The sequence below is a fragment of the Diabrotica virgifera genome, chromosome 2, assembly GCF_917563875.1.
Source record: "Diabrotica virgifera virgifera chromosome 2, PGI_DIABVI_V3a".
NCBI classification, from domain to species: domain Eukaryota; kingdom Metazoa; phylum Arthropoda; class Insecta; order Coleoptera; family Chrysomelidae; genus Diabrotica; species Diabrotica virgifera.
The window spans coordinates 260,064,841-260,082,304 of NC_065444.1; the positions used below are offsets into that span (position 1 = coordinate 260,064,841).

Sequence of the window (17,464 nt, forward strand, 5' to 3'; positions counted from 1 at the left end):
GGACGCTTAAACTTAACTTTTTACTGAACAATATCTGGACCATATAGAACAATTTGGTGTTGGAGGAAAACTTTTACTTGTAATGTCTGGGTTAGGCCTTTTCTGGACCAATTATACTATACTAACTCCGTAACTTTGGAACCGTTCATTTTAGAGGGATTATGCATCGGGCCTTTTTTGTTTCAAATTTAATGAAGAACATTTTTGTATAGAAGGTTGTTCATGCTAAACCGCATAGTTTTAGAAATATTGACGAAAAACTTAAAAAAACTACGAATTTACCGATTTCTCCCCCCTCTCCCCCCCAAACCCGACGCTCAAAATGGTGTGACTTTTTTCTGAACATTATGTGTACCATATAGAACAATTTGGTGCTGGAGGATAACTTTCACTTTGGATGTCTGGGTTTAGATCTAGTTATACCATATTATTTGTAAATTCTGACTTTTATTTCTTTTCCGATATTTTTATTTCTCCACATTGTTTCATTCAGGTATCCTGCGGCTTTATTTGCTCTATTCACTTGATCTTCCACTTCTGTTTCGAGCCTTCCGTAGCTAGATAGTGTGATGCCTAGATATTTTTAAACTCCATGACTTGTTCTATTATCTGACCCTCCAGCTCTAATTTACATCTTATTAGATCTGCTGTTTTAAACACGCACTTGGTTCTTTTTAGGGAAATTACCATGTTAAATTTTCTAGCGGTTATATTAAATTGGTGCAGCGTATATTGTAAATCACTTTGAGAGATTAGTATTGCATCGTGTGCATACCAGATTATTTTAAGTTGTTTTTCTCCTATTTGGTGTCCTTTTTAGTTCTTACTTTTTTATTATTTCATCCATTATCATGTTGAAAACAAAGGACTCAGGGAACCTCCCTGTCTTATTTCATCTTCTTCTTCTTCAGGTGCCGTCCTCGTTCCGAAGTTTGGCTATCATCAAGGCTATGCGTATTTTTGATACCGTAGATCTAAATAATTGGCAGCTGCTGCACTTGTACCAATCTCTTAAATTCTTTAACCATGAATGTTTTCTTCTGCCAATGGATCTTTTACCTATTATTTTTCCCTGAATAATTAATTGTAGTAGCTGGTACTTTTGTCCCCTCATTATATGTCCCAAGTATTGCAGTTTGCGCTTTTTAATAGTAAGCGCAAGTTCTTTTTCTTTCTGCATCCTTCGCAACACTTCCATGTTTGTCACTCTCTCTGTCCACGATATTCTCAGTATCCTGCGGTACATCCACATCTCGAATGTTTCTATTTTCCTTGTATCGATCTTTTTCAGTGTCCAAGCTTCCATTCCATAGAAAAGAACTGACAGCACGTAACATCTCATGAGGCGAATTTTAAGATTTAAACTTAGCTCTCTTCCGCATAAAACTGTTTTCATTTTGGTAAAAGTAGCTCTAGCTTTTTCTATTCTGATCTTGATTTCTTCAGAGTTGTCGTTGTTTTCATTAATAACAGTTCCCAGGTAATTATATTTTCTAACACGCTCAATTCTTTGATCATGTACGGTTACGTCAGAAAAATTTTGTGGAGATTTCGACACCATCATTATTTTTGTTTTTTTGATGTTAAGTGATAAACCGAACTTTTCGCTGCACTCTACTATTCTGTTTATCAGTGTTTGGAGATCTTCCGGGGTGTCTGCTATTAATACTGTGTCATCAGCGTATCTCAAATTGTTTATTAAAGTGCCATTTATTTTAACCCCTATATCTTGGTCAGCAAGGGCTCTGTTTATAATATCTTCTGAATATAAGTTAAACAAGGTTGGTGAAAGTATGCATCCCTGCCTTACGCCTTTTTTGATCTCGAGTTCCTCGGTTGTTTCCCGTTCTACTCTAATATTCGCCTTCTGGTTATAGTAAATATTGAAGATAATTTTGACGTCCCTTTTATCCAAGTTTTTCTCTACCAACAGTCTCATCAGGTGTTCGTGGCGAACTTTATCGAACGCCTTGTTGTAGTCAATAAAGCACATATATATATCCTGGTTAACATCCAGGCATCTTTGGCACATGATATTAAGTGCAAATAGTGCTTCCCTTGTTCCAAGCCCGTTTCGAAACCCGAACTGAGTATCACTGATGTCAGCGTCTAGTTTTTTGTGAATTCTTGTATGTATCACTTTAAGAAATACTTTTAGTGTGTGTCCCATTAAGCTTATTGTGCGATGGTCGGTGCACAGTTTTGCGTTTGTTTTCTTTGGAATAGTTACAAAAGTTGACAGAAGCCATTCCTTAGGTATTTCTCCTGTTTTATAAATGCAGTTAAAGAGGTCAACCAAAACATTTACTGTTTCATCTTCCACAAGCTTAAGAAGTTCCGATGGAAGTCCATCTGGACCCGGTGATTTGCCATTTTTCATTGTTTTTATAGCATATAGTATTTCTTCTTTAGAGATTTTTGGTCCTTCCTCACCTTGTATGTTACCAATATCATGATCCTCTCTTTCATCGGCAAAGAGTTCTTCTATATAATTCTTCCAGGTTGTAAGCTTTTCTTGTACGTCAGTTATTATTTGTCCATTTGCGTTGTATAGCACATTGGGATGCTTCCTTTTTTGTATACCTGCCAATTCTTTTACCTTTTTATGTAGGTTAAACGTGTCATGTTTTAATTGCAGTTCTTCAATTTCTTCACATTTTCTTTTGTAAAAGTTTTCTTTCGCTGACCTTATTTCATCTCTAATTTGCTTGTGTATCTCGTTGTATTTTTGTTTGCATTTTCCCTTAAACTGTCTTCGTTCCTCCATGAGACTTAAAATTTTCTCTGTCATCCATTCTTGTCTTTTTGTCGTATTTCCTCTGCTAAGGATATTCTGAGCGGGTTTTATTAGGGCTTCTTTTAAGTCTTGCCACTTGTTTTCTACGTGCGTGTTTGGTTCCTTTGTAGACAACATTCTTAGGTTACCGTTTATAAGGCAAAATACCTTATTTCATTATTAGCTGCAATTCGGCTGTTAGTTCTTCTTAGTCATCCACACTTTAAAACTTCAATGAAGAAACCTGTGGGTCCAGAAACACATCCATTTTTTATTGAGATTAGGACTTTCTTTACTTGAGCTGGTGTTCTTCAGTTTTCTATATATTATAAGTCATAACATAAGTCATAACATCCTAACATTACCGTTTAGTTGATTTTCCATAAAATTAATTAATTAAAAATGGACCTACAATAAAACTATAGGTACCACCAAGTTCATCCACTGTTTGTTTAACAACTACTGTTCATCGTTATAAAACCTGTAACACTATCGTGTTGTTTACATTTCGATAATACCTAGTAAACAATTCAAAATCAATTATTATTTCAACAAGTTATACAAAGGTAAATGTTATCATAAGACATAAATTTTATCAAAATTATCTATGTTTACCGACATTGGAAGTAGGGGCAATAGGTATATTGTTGGTTATAATAATATGTATGCTGGTAGTGTCGTATATTTGCTATATACATAACTGTATAATCGCATATTAACTATGGTATAATAATAAACTAAAATATAAGATATCAGGAAACGGTTCAAGGAAAACGCCACTTAATGTTTGATTAATCTAAAAGTGGAATGATAATAGAAACCAAGTCGGTTTCCAAAAAAGGAATTACTAAACTGACGAGTTTTTATTGGGTTTTTATGTATGTACTGACAAAAATAAAAGCAGAAGTATTACCTAATCAAAACATCAATTTATTGTTATGCTAAATTTTTTATTACAAGCAAAACATTACGAAAACTAATAATTAATATCTAAAAGAATAATTGCCATAAAATACTGAGATCGATATACATTCAAAATAATAATATTTAACCAAATAATAATAATAAATACAGTGTCCCGCAAAGTTAACCGGACAAGTGAAATTCCAAAATTTTCTTCTTTTAGAGTAGTATTGCAAAAAAGCAAGGTCAAGAAAGCATTCTAAATCAAAAAATGTACACATTTTCAATTTCTTTGCAACACGAACATGCAGCAGCTGCATAATACTCTGGTTAAATCGGAGAGTGCAGGAAGAGTCTATACCGGTTTCGGAGGTCTTTTCCCCCTCATCAGCAGTCCCATACCCTCTCCTCTCCGATTTCTCCAGGTATCATACTTTGGGCCTTTCCGAATTACAAAGAAAGAAATATCACGGATGAACTAGAGCCATCTACAGAAAAACAAAGTTAGTTATCAGTAAGTAAGACCTCCGAAACCGGTATAGACGCTTCCTGTACTCTCCGATTTAACCAGAGTATTATGCAGCTGCTGCATGTTCGGGTTGCAAAGAAATTGAAAATGTTTATACATTTTTAATTCATTTACCCTTTTGTAGGAGTATTAAGGAATCTTTCTTGTTGGAACTTTTACCACGCTGAGCAGATGAGTTGTGAATTAGGGAGCGTTCAAGTATTACGTAACGCAGTTTGGGGGAGGGGGGTTTTGTAAAACGTTACGGCGCGTTACATGGGGGGGTGGGTGGTTCGAACAGGGCGTTACGTAACATTCTTTTTTTAACTTAAATAAAAAAAACTACATAATTTCTTTTATGTTTTACATAGACCTCTGAATTGTATTATAATTTGTCTACAGATTTTTCAGTAGACCTACTGATTAGAACTCCGATCTACTGAAAATTGTATAAAACCTACTGATTTGAACTCCAATCTACTTATCTACTGAAAACTGTATAAAATCAACCGAAAACTCTAAAAAAAATTCATTGCTCAAATGTAAACCATTTCTCATTTATATTATACAACCCAAAGCCCAACATCCAACAGCGCATAATCTTTTTTCGTTTCACTTCACCTAAATTATATTTGATGGTAAAGTTAGCGACAAAGGATTTTTTGGGTAAAAATGATGTCAAGTGCCTTTAACAAGGGACTCTTTCGTTGAGAATTGTTTTGTTTTGAATAGACCATGTGTCTTATTATGTTTCCAATATCCGGAACTGTTCCCTCGGAGTTATTTATGGGTTTATCTGATGAATAGATAGGTAGGTACTTTATATTTTGGTAAAAATGAAATGGGCAATTTAAGTCCATAACATGCACTATCGTTTTCAGCAGTAGGTAGGTATTCATGAATGTTTTAAATATGTACGCAAATTTTCAAATGATTTAAAAATGTCTTTAAATAAAAAGCATTAACTACAAAACCCACTATATTGATACTTAGTTTAGAAAAGTGATAGATATTTTAAAAAATAATACCCTTATTTAAAGTGTGATTCCTGAATTATTAATTTCAAAGTTTTATGTGATTAACATCTTGACGAAAATTATACATAATTTCAAAATTTCAACTTGCATTATTCATAATAGACCCTACATAATCCACATTTTTGAGATAAGGTTGTTAGACAGCTTCTAAAAACAAAAATATACAGGGTGTTTAATTAAAATTAAAGATAATGGACTACGCTAGGCTTGCATGAATCACCCTGTACCTACATTTAAATTTATGTTTAAGAAGCACACATTTTTGTATATGAAAATCTACGGGCCCCAGCGTTTTTTAAAATTATTTAAAACAAGGACAGAAATAATTTTATTCCATAAGTGCCTTCTTATATATATATATATATATATATATATATATATATATATACAAGGTGTTTCAGAAAAAGGTAACACGATCTCTAGGATAGGTGAAAAATTAAAAAATAATTGGGGTTTGCTTACTAAATAATTTTGGTAACGGCATGCGTTTTCACGATACAGGGCGTTGAAGAACAAAAAGTTTTACACATTTTTTCACTATTTTTCCGAAACTACTGGTAACATCGTATATTATTCGTTATACAAAAATTTTTACTAAGCAAAATAAAATGTTGAAATTATAAATATGTTATTTTATTTTAAGCTTTTATTAAAAAATATAAAATAGAAGAATGCATGAGAAGAACAATAAAGAATAAAACCAAAAATCTATGCAAGGATGGGGCCAAGTAGGGAAAATGTAAATGTAAATGTAAAATTAATATCTCACAATAAAACACTGAAAACTTTTGTTTTGTACAAAATTAATAATTAAAGATTATTATTGTAAGTTTTGAACATATTTCATGTCATGGGACATGAAATTACGAGTGGCAGGGATAACCAGACACATGAACTGAATAGAAGAATCGTTTTTGGGTGGGCAGCATTTGGAAAACTGAGAGAAACTTTTAAAAGTGAGTTGCCCACATGCCTAAAGAGAAAGGTATTTTGATCAGTGCGTCCTCCCAGTCTTGACGTACGGATCAGAAACACTTACCTTAACTAAAGACTCGGCTACCAAACTAAGAGTAACGCAGAGAAGAATGGAGCGCTCAATGTTAGGAATAACTCGGCAAGACAAAATCAAAAACGAAGAAATCAGGAGAAGAACAAAGGTGACTGACGTCATCGAACGGCTAGCCAGGTTGAAGTGGAGATGGACAGGACACATTGCCAGAATGACAGATGGGAGATGGACAAAAAGGTTATTGGAATGGAGGTCAAGCGAAGACAAGAGAAACGTCGGTCGACCGCCTACAAGATGGACTGACGACTTAAGAAAGCTAAATAAAAACTGGATGAGAGCGGCGCAGGATAGACGTGGTTGGAAACGAGGGGAGGAGGCCTATGTTCAGCAGTGGACATTTAAGGCTGAATGATGATTGTAAGTTTTTATTATTACCTCAAATGCCATTAAAATAATAACAAAGTTCTTTTACCGAGTTTCCGGTACTTTTCGCAACCTCGTTTTCCATTTAGGTTCAAATGGCCACTTGGGTGTTACGTAACGTTTAGGTAGGGGGAGGGGGTACAGAAAAACGTTACGGTGCGTTACATGGGGGAGGGGGGTCAAAAATCCTCAAAAATTGCGTTACGTAATACTTGAACGCTCCCTTATTTAAAATTATCTCATCTTAATTTCCTCGGCATACTGTTTGATTTATAAATTTTGAAAATCTCGGGAGGTTGTACCAAAAAAAGTATTCCACCTGTTGTCCATCTGGTGGTATGGGAACGATATTTATTGTCGTTTTCTTTGCTACTTCGATTGATAACTTACTTTGTGTTTCGGTAGATGGCTCTAGTTCATCCGTGACATTTCTTTCTTTGCAATTCGGAAAGGCCCAAAGTATGATACCTGGAGAAATCGGAGAGAAGAGGATATGGGACTACTGATGAGGGGAAAAGACCTCCGAAACCGGTATAGACTCTTCCTGCACTCTCCGATTTAACCAGAGTATTATGCAGCTGCTGCATTTTCGTGTTGCAAAGAAATTGAAAATGTTTATACATTTTTAATTCTTTTACTCCTTTGTAGGAGTATTAAGGAATCTTTCTTGTTGGAACTTTTACCACGCTGAGTAGATGGGTTGTGAATTATTTAAAATTCTCTCATCTTAATTTCCTCGGCATCCTGTTTGATTTATAAATTTTGAAAATCTCAGGGGGTGTAACCAAAGAAAGTATTCCACCTGTTGCCAATCTGGTGGTATGGGAACGATATTTATTGTCGTTTTCTGTGCTACTGCGATTAACAAACTTACTTTGTCATTCTAAATCACTTAATTGTGGAGACAAATCACTTTTAATTGATACATATCAGCAGATATTTGTAGCAGAAATTTTCTAAATCTCTTTCTAAATCTCTTTCTAAATCTCTTTCTAAATCTAGAAAGACTACTCTGTGCTCCTATATCCCAAGGTGTAACATTGTCATACCCAAAAGATGCATGGGGCAAAAGTTTATCTAAATGTCTCAGAGATCTGGCTATCGTGACACAGTATAGGCGCATGCGATCGCAATGACAGGTACGAACAAGATGGACACGGAGACAAAATGACATGGTCCAGAAGAGTACTCAGGAATGAGTAATTCTTCTGAGTCTACAAATAAAATATAAATAAAAGAGCAGATGGCAGCACAGTTAGGCAGCTACGGCAGAACTTACTGTTGCTACGAGAATGTTCGATTTAGCTTTGAGACAAGAGTCCTGGGTATACTGCAGCTAAATGACTTCAATAAAACAGGTATAAAACAGGCGATTTTCAAAAAATAAACAAAAGAATGAACACAAGAAGGTAGCCTTATTTCTAAAAGTTTGCCTAATTCGTACTACTGCTCAAGACATATGCATCTTGCACACTTCAAATTCGAAGTCTCGATCGCGTAGAATTTTGCGATGTTATGTAGTATAGCAAAGCACATTATTAGTTTAGGGACGTTTTCAAGCTTTGATCGAGTGTTATATTGCACTATGGAATGTTTCTTGTCGTGTATTTGTGCTTCGATAGAGAGTCATTAAAGATGGTTCTATTCCATAGCCTTCATCTGCCAGGAGCAAAGCTCTTTGTGTATTGCGACGCATAACGAAACAAATGTCAGACGTTTTCCAGATTCTACTGTCACGAGTAGAACCGTGTCATTGTACATCTATACTTGTAGATTTTTCTTTTGCATCGCACGTTGCTTCAACATTGATGTTAAAAAATGTTTGATGTTTATATATTCACCTCCAAATAGGGAAATCTTTCGAATAAACTTGCTGCGAAAGACTCTGTACTTCAAGTATTTCCTAATTGGAAAATGAATAGATTTGTAATTTATGCATTCGACCGTTACGTGATGGAAGTTCATTTTATCTAACAATAAAACACTGAAAACGTTTGTTTTCTATACTTCCACAAAATTTATTACAACTATGTGACTGACTACAGCTGTTTCGGCAGAGTGCCTTTCTCAAGTGATTTAGTTTACTATGTGTTTGCCTTTTTAAAGTCTTTAACTGAAGATGTTGAGGAGTGGGGAGCTGTTTGTCTCGAGTTGGTCATTCAGAATTATATCTTTATTTTTCAATTTATTAATTTCCATAGATTCTAATAAAGATAGCTTGAGGCCTTTTAAATTGAATATGCAGAATTTGAAACTGTTCATTAAAAGAATGATTATGATCTAGAAGGTGAAGTGCTTATGTAGACGTGTCTGTTTTTCTATTGTTGAAAGCCCTTTTGTGTTCTGTTATCCGTTTGTCAAAGGTTCTGCCAGTTTGACCGATATAAGTTTTCGGACAGTCACCACAAGTTAGTTTGTAAACACCACTCTGTAGTTGTTTTCTCCCTCGGCTCTTATTGTTCTTAATATATTTGCTTAAGTACTTAAGTTGTTGTTAGTTCTGAAAGCTGGTGTTATTCCTTTCTTTTTTAGGTATCTGGCTATTTTTGTTGTTATCTTGTCAGTATATGTGATAGAGCAGAAGGTACTGGGTTCTTTCTGTGGTGGTGGATAAACTAGTTTCAGGGCTTTCTTATGGAGTTTTGGTTTACAATTTTGTTAATTGTTTGTTCGTTATAGCCATTGTTTACTGCTAGAACTGAACATCATTAAACAAATAGCAGTAAACAATGGCTATAACGAACAAACAATTAACAAAATTTTAAACCAAAAACTCCATAAGAAAGCCCTGAAATTTGTTTATCCACCACCACAGAAAGAACCCAGTACCTTCTGCTCTATCACATATACTGGCAAGATAACAACAAAAATAGCCAGATACATAAAAAGAAAGGAATAACACCAGCTTTCAGAACTAACAACAACTTAAATACTTAAGCAAATATATTAGGAACAATAAGAGCCGAGGGAGAAAACAACTACAGAGTGGTGTTTACAAACTAACTTGTGGTGACTGTCCGAAAACTTATATCGGTCAAACTGGCAGAACCTTTGACAAACGGATAGCAGAACACAAAAGGGCTTTCAAAAATAGAAAAACAGACACGTCTACATACGCACTTCACCTTCTAGATCATAATCATTCTTTTAATGAACAGTTTCAAATTCTGCATATTCAAATTAAAAGGCCTCAAGCTATCTTTATTAGAATCTATGGAAATTAATAAATTGAAAAATAAAGATATAATTCTGAATGACCAACTCGAGACAAACAGCTCCCCACTCCTCAACCTCTTCAGTTAAAGACTTTAAAAAGGCAAACACATAGTAAACTAAATCACTTGAGAAAGGCACTCTGCCGAAACAGCTGTAGTCAGTCACATAGTTGTAATAAATTTTGTGGAAGTATGGAAAACAAACGTTTTCAGTGTTTTATTGTTGAATAAATTTGTATTGTCAGATTGTCTACATTACTTATGTAGTGATTTTTGATACATTACTTTAAGGGTTTCAATTATTTCTCCTACACTGTTTTGGTAACCCTGATCAGCTACATATCGCAAAAACACTTTTTTGTAAAATGGTTATAATGCACCCTTTCGTTTTTCATTATTCTCCTCACCAAAAAAATGGTTGGCTCACCAATAAATGTTTGCTGCTTTGAAACGAAAAAGGTTTCTAAAATCATTTGGTGATGTTTCTTCTTGTCCCTTGTAACGATTTGTGGCTCTTAGAATTTTTAGAAAGTTATCAAACAAGTGTTATTTACCCTAACGTGAAATCTGCAGTAATTTAAAAAAAATGGAAATTATTGCTGTAGGTCTCTACCAAATGCACTACAGTATTCATACAAATTGAAGTAGGTACATATTTGCTTCTGATGCAGCAAATGCTTTTGCTTCGAATGTAAAGCAAGTACTTCAATTTTGATATATTAATTTGAAGTAAAAACATTTGCTAAATTGTATTCATGAGATCCATGCCCTTCTTGCACACTTCGTTTTACGAATATTCCTTAATTCGTTAAGGAAAAAAAGGTTTTGGAAGTAGAAGCAAGAAGCTTTAATAGTGTAACTTGGAAGATTGGTTTTGTTGGAACTTTAATCGACTAATTGAAGTAACTATTGATAATCTTTAATAAGGTGTTATCATATGCACACGCGTCGTAATGGAAATGACACGTGGAATACAGGAAACATATTCAGTATTATCTGCTCCTAATTGAATATTTAAAAGTAAGTATTTATTTCAAATATGTTAAACATTCTAAGTAATCCAATTCCAACAACTAGTGTGACCTTTGTCTTATGTAAAATTTACATTTTGAGGAAGTTTGTAGAACATTAATAAGAATAAGCGTTTCCTTCATGTGTATATTCGCCGATTCGATGTTCTGTCTCACTATAAATTTTATAACTGACATGAGAACTACTAGACTCGTCTTACAAAAAAGCTCATTTGCATACTTTTAATTTCATTTCTGTTTAAAATAAACTCGTTTTCGGCCGCTTTGAAAAGCTACTCATACATTTCTAGATGAAAATATAAACAAATAAAAAACTTGCAGAATATAGATTTGTCTTGCGAGAACCTTTCCATATCGGAGATAATAAGAGCCACCAAATCTCTGAGAGACAAGTCCCCGTGAATTGATAACATTGCTGCCGAAATACTAAAAACCGATCAGCATCTAACTACAGAATTTTTCTCTCCACAGTGCCGGCGCTAGGGTATAAGGTGCCCGCCTGCAAAACTAACACAGTCGCCCCCCACCCACACACACATACACACAGATACTCGTGACATCACCAGCCTCGGGGACATTATGTCTGTTCTAATGGAATAGTGAGACCCACAATGTCCGAAGATCAAACCGGTCACACTGCATAACCTGGAGGGGTAGCTATCTGACCGCCCATAACCTGGAGTGGTATGTATCTGACCCCCCAAGTACAAGCTATATCACCACCCCTCCCTATCGTAGTACATAACGAATGAGGAGACTTTGTACTGAAAGTTACCTTGGATGCCCTGGGTAATGGGACATCCTCTGTCCACCAGCCTCGGGGACATTATGTCTGTTCTAATGGAATAGTGAGAGTGAGACCCACAATGTCCGAAGATCAAACCGGTCACACTGCGTAACCTGGAGGGGTACCTATCTGACCGCCCATAACCTGGAGTGGTATCTATCTGACCCCCCAAGTACAAGCTATACCACCACCCCTCCCTATCGTAGTACATAACGAATGAGGAGACTTTGTACTGAAAGTTACCTTGGATGCCCTGGGTAATGGGACATCCTCTGTATTACTTTATGTGGTTAAACCACCTGATTTTAGGGACAGCTAGAAGAACTGTTCTCCCTATTAATGGCTTGATTTTGGATTTGTGTCCTAAAAACGTGTGTTCCGGGCACTTCTCTCCATAATCCGAGAGGTGTGTGACACAATCTGCATTCCATCGGGATGGAAAAATGTAACATTATCAAGCTTCCAAAAAAGGCAACATTACACTATGCAAATATTGGAGGATAATAACCTTGCTTAAGTCCACAAATAAAAATTTTAACGACCACAAAAAACATAGTACCCTCCAACATAGAGCACATCAATATACTGTGAGGGTAATAATGGAACAATCGGTTGAACGGAACACACCCTTAAACATGTTTTTTTTTCGATTCCGAGAGTGCCTTTGACAGCTTTTCTCATGCTGTTATATGGAAAGCAAAAAACATCCCGCAAAAAATAATTTCCCATATGAAGTCACTGCATACTTAGGCGAAATGCAACGTGACACACAATGGGATCAACAGTGACGAATTTGACGTATTTACTGGAGTCAGACAGGGATCCGTGCTTTTTCCGTTCCTTTTTAACATAGCTGTACATTATGTTCTCTCCAAACTAGACTCCGACACAAGAGGGATACAATGGACGTTAACCACACGCCTAAGCGATCTAGAATACGCCGACGATATCTGCCTCTTAGAACAAAGGTTCCAAAATATGGCTGACCAATGAAGCAAACATTTTCCACTGAAGCCAATAAAATCAGTTAGAAAATTAATATTAATAAAAACAAATCCATGAGAATAAATGCAAGAAACAACAAACTGTTTATTATTGACAACATACAAATTGAAAATATAGAGACAACTTTATTCTCATACCAAAGCCAGGGAAAAATAAAACTCAACTTCATACAGACCAATAAGCCTGCTACCGGTTTTATCAAAAATTTTGGAAAAACTTCTCCTTGCAATTATCCCCAATCATGGAAGAAAGAAAACTAATTCCCTAATACCAGTTTGGGTTCAGAACAAAACACAGAACAATAGAACAAGTACATAGAGTAGTAAAACACATCAGAAGTGATCTAGAAAATAAAAGGTATTGTTCTGTTGCATTCTTGGACATTGGTCAGGATTTCAAACAGGTATGACATGGTGGTCTCCTATTTAAGCTAAAGAAAAACTTTCCCCATCCATTGTTTCTACCAAATCCTAAAAATCTGTATTTCCAACCGACATTTCCTAGTCAAGTAGGATAATGAATACACAAGCCTAAGAACAATAAAATTCGGAGTATCACAAGGAAGTGTCCTGGGACCAATTTTGTACTTACTCTACACTGCTGACCTACCGACAAGTAACAGAATAACATGTGCAAATTTTGCCGATGACACCGCTGTACTATCCTCTCACCAGTCTCTCTATGATCCAATCACAGAATTCAGCAATTTCCAGAATTACATAGAATGCATTAAGCGTTCTATGTAATTCTACTCACCAACGACTAGTGTGAGCTTTGTCTTATGTAAAATTTACATTTTGAGGAAGTTTGTTAAACATTAAATGCTTCCTTCATGTGTACACCTATATTTGCCATGAACCAATGCTCTTTTTCACTATAAATATTATAACTGACATGAAAATCACTATTTTAGTCTCGTCTTACAAAAAAACTCATTTGCACACTTTTAATTTCATTTTACTGTTTAAAATAAACTCGTTTTCGGCCGCTTTGAAAAGCGACTCCTCATAAATTTCTAAAATGAAAATGTAAACAAATCTTACCTAATCCCAATTAACAGAAAATAGTGACATGACACACTTAATAACCACTTTCAGAGCCAAAGGAATCCAAAAGGCGCTTCACTTTCCTTATGGGTTTCTATCAATTTTATCGAAAATTTTTCGACGATCCGACATCAGAGTCCCATATTCATGCACTCATACATCAGTCAAAATTCAAAACAAGCGGCTTCGACTTCAACAAACAAAGAAAAGTATAAGGTGTAGAAATAATAAGGAAAAAGCCGAAGCATTTGCAAATCACTTCACTATTGTAGTTCAGCCACATTCCATGGAAGACGGTGATACAGAGGAAGAAATAAATGACTTCCTAAAATCCCCTTATAACTTTGAACTCTATCCCTGAAATCCCCTTATGATTTTGAACTGCATCCAAAAAAGCTCCACGGTATGATCTGATCAGCGGGATAGTACTGCAGCAATTAACATACAATGGTCTAAAAATGATCAATATTTAGGGTAGGGTTACCAAGAACTATGGAAACTATGGATTACCTAGAATGTCCTAGAACAATGGAAAGTTGCTTCAATTATTCTCATACTAAGACAGAGAAAAATAAAATTTATGTGACTTCATACAGACCAATAAGCCTGCTACCCGTTTTATCAAAAATCTTGGAAAAACTTCTCCTTAAGCAATTATCTCCAATCATAGAAAACTAATAGTAATACTCCAACACCAATTTTGGTTCAGAATACAACACGGAACAATAGAACAAGTACTAGTAAAACATATCAGAAGAAATCTAGAAAATAAAAGGTATTTATTGTTCTGCAGTGTTCCTGGCCATTGGTCTGGCTTTCGACAGTCCGGTCTTCAGTCTTCTATTTAAGCTGAATAAAAATCTTCCCAATCCTTTCTACCAAATCCTAAAAAGCTATATTTCCAACCGACATTTCCTAGTCAAGCAAGATCATGCATACACAAGCTTAAGACCAATAAAAGCCGGAGTACCACAAGGAAGTGTCCTGGGACCAATTTTGTACTTACTCTACACTGCTGACCTACCGACAAGTAACAGAACATGTGCAACTTTTGCTGATGACACTGCTGTACTAGCCTTTCCCCAATATCTATCCAATCACAGCATCCAGCAATTTCCAAAAGTATATAGAATGCATTAAGCATTCTATGTAGTAATCCAATCCCAACAACTAATGTGATTTTTGTCGGTACAGTCTAATTAGGCTAATACAGAACACGATATTCATATGAGGATACGAAAAGCTCAACAAGCATTAAGCATGCTCGACCCTGTTTGGCAGAGCCGGCCCGAGGGCCGTGCGAGCCGTGCGCCCGCACAGGGCGCCAAGGGTTTGGGGCGAATTTCCCCCCTCCCCAAAAAAAATTAAAATGCGATAAATTATTTAAATTGTGTCAATTTTTTTGCCAATTATTCATTGATTTATGATGAATTAGTAATATTTCAGAAAGCCTTAGTAAGTTTTAATTTTATTATAAACAAATAATTTCAATGTTCAGAATCATCCAAGAGGTCTAAAATTTCTTCGCAGCATCACCACATCGTTGGGATGTTCTGAAACAACACGTAACAAACTTGACCTTGAAACCTTTGAGTGAGACTAGGTGGGAGACTCGAATTAATGCGGTTGTGCCACTGAGATATCAGCTTGAGGAAATCTATGACGCGCTTTTTGAATGTAGTCAAGACCAAAAAAGGCTAGACGCATATGCAAGAAATACAGCTAGAAGTTTGGCCACAAATTTGAAAGATTTCCGATTCATCTGCTGCTTAGTAACGTGGCATATCATTTTGTTTAAGATAAACCTCATAAGCAAGAAACTTCAAGAGGTTGACATGGACATAGCAAACTCTCTTGCTTTGATTTCTTCAACGAAGCAATTTTTTCAAGAAACAAGGAGTTATGCAAGATTTAACAGAATATTAGTCGATTGCAGGGAAGTGGCTGAAATGATTGAAGTTGACCCAGCATTCCCTAAAGAAAGTGAACAGCGGCAGAGAAAAAGAAGAAAATGATTTCTTATGAATCAAGTGAAGAAACAGTTCTTGATCTTGATATCTTGTTCAAAACTAAATTCTTGTACGCGGTCTTGGATCAGTGTATCTCTTCTCTAGGAGACAGTTTTTGGCAGCTTCAAAACTATCACCAACTATTTGGGTTTCTACATTCAAAGACCACAAGTAATGACAAAACCTTATTAAAATGCTGCAAGGACCTACACATTGCTCTCACTGATGGCCAGCACAGTGACATTGATGGTCTTTTAACTATATTCTGAATTAAAACTTGTCAATAGCATGATTCAGAATGTCGAAAAAGAAGACAAAGGCAAAATCAAAGGCCCAGTTGACATGTTGAGCTACTTAGCAGACAACGGATTTGTGGAGAGCTTTCCTAACCTGTGTGTAGCACTGCGAATCCTTTTTACTCTCCCAGTGTCTGCCGCGAGTGGAGAAAGGAGTTTCTCCAAGTTGAAAATAGTAAAAAATTATCTGAGCTCTTCCATGTCGCAAGACAGATTGGTGTGACTAGCTTTGATATCAATTGAGTTTGCAGTGCTCGAGAATATTGATGTTAATGCAATTGTAAATGAGTTTGCCCAGAGAAAATCTAGGAAAGTTAACTTTGTTAAACTTAAACCATAAAAACATAATGTCATGTCTCATTGCCTTACAAGGCCTAACACTGTATTTCCAAAGCTCAACATTGTCATTTTCAAGTTGTAACTCAATTTCAAGTTCAATTCTTATTAATTTAAAACTATTTTTTCATTATTACGTTTGATAAATAACCATTTTCCAAACTGTATTCAGGACTTTTAAATAACATTTAATTGTATAACTTGTCAACTTAAGTTCAAATAAAATATGTTATATACCACCTACTTTACAACCATGATTTTACTTTTACAACCATGATTTTCCGATTTTCCTATAAAGTGGAACTTTTGAAAACCAGTTGCCCCCTAGAGGGGCGCCATAATAATAATTCGCACGGGCGAAATATTACCCACGGGCCGACTCTGCTGTTTGGAGGTCTATATTACAATGTCAAAGATCCGGATATTCCAGTCAAATGTCATGACTGTCCTACTCTACGGATGTGAAACCAGGAAAGTGACCAAAAACTCTTACAGACAAACTGCAGGTCTTTATTAACAAATGACTACGAAGAATTGTTCGTATTTTCTGGAGTTGTTCGTGTTTTCTGGCCTAACATCATCAGAAACGAAGATCTGCTACACCTGACCGAATAAAGGAGGGTAGAGAATGAAATAAAGTCCAAAAGTGGGGTTGGATCGGATACACTTCGAAAAAATAGCTCCAGTATTGCAAGGACTGCCCTGGAGTGCAATTCCCAAGGAAAACGAAACAGAGGTCACCCAGCACAAACTTGGAGAAAATCAATGATGGACGAGATGAGAAGTCAAGGAAAGTCTTGGAATGAGGTGAAGACCTTAGCGCAAACTAGAACTCGATGGCGCGTTTCCTCATGTGTATATTTACCGATTCGATGTTCTTTCTCATGATAAATATTATAACTGACAAGAGAATTACTAGACTCGTCTTCCAAAAAAACTCATTTGCATACTTTTAATTTCATTTCTGTTTAAAACAAACTCGTTTTCGGCCGCTTTGAAAAGCGACTCATCATAAATTTCTAAAATAAAAATGTAAACAAATCTTACCTAATTCCAGTTAACAGAAAATAGTGACATGACACA

General features: G+C 35.7%; 1 protein-coding gene across 4 annotated transcripts in view; it reads right to left on the reverse strand.

Annotated features, from left to right (window-relative positions):
* Nucleotides 1-17,464, reverse strand: part of LOC114343874 (uncharacterized) — a 700,122-nt gene that overhangs the window by 611,092 nt on the left and 71,566 nt on the right. The window contains exon 1 of one of the 4 annotated variants that reach the window (XM_050644501.1): nt 13,738-13,757. The exons of the other annotated variants lie outside the window; for them this stretch is intronic. The gene's annotated coding sequence lies outside the window, so the exon portion shown is untranslated. Of the gene's footprint in view, nt 1-13,737; nt 13,758-17,464 lie in introns of those variants that run through there. 4 annotated transcript variants of the gene reach the window in all.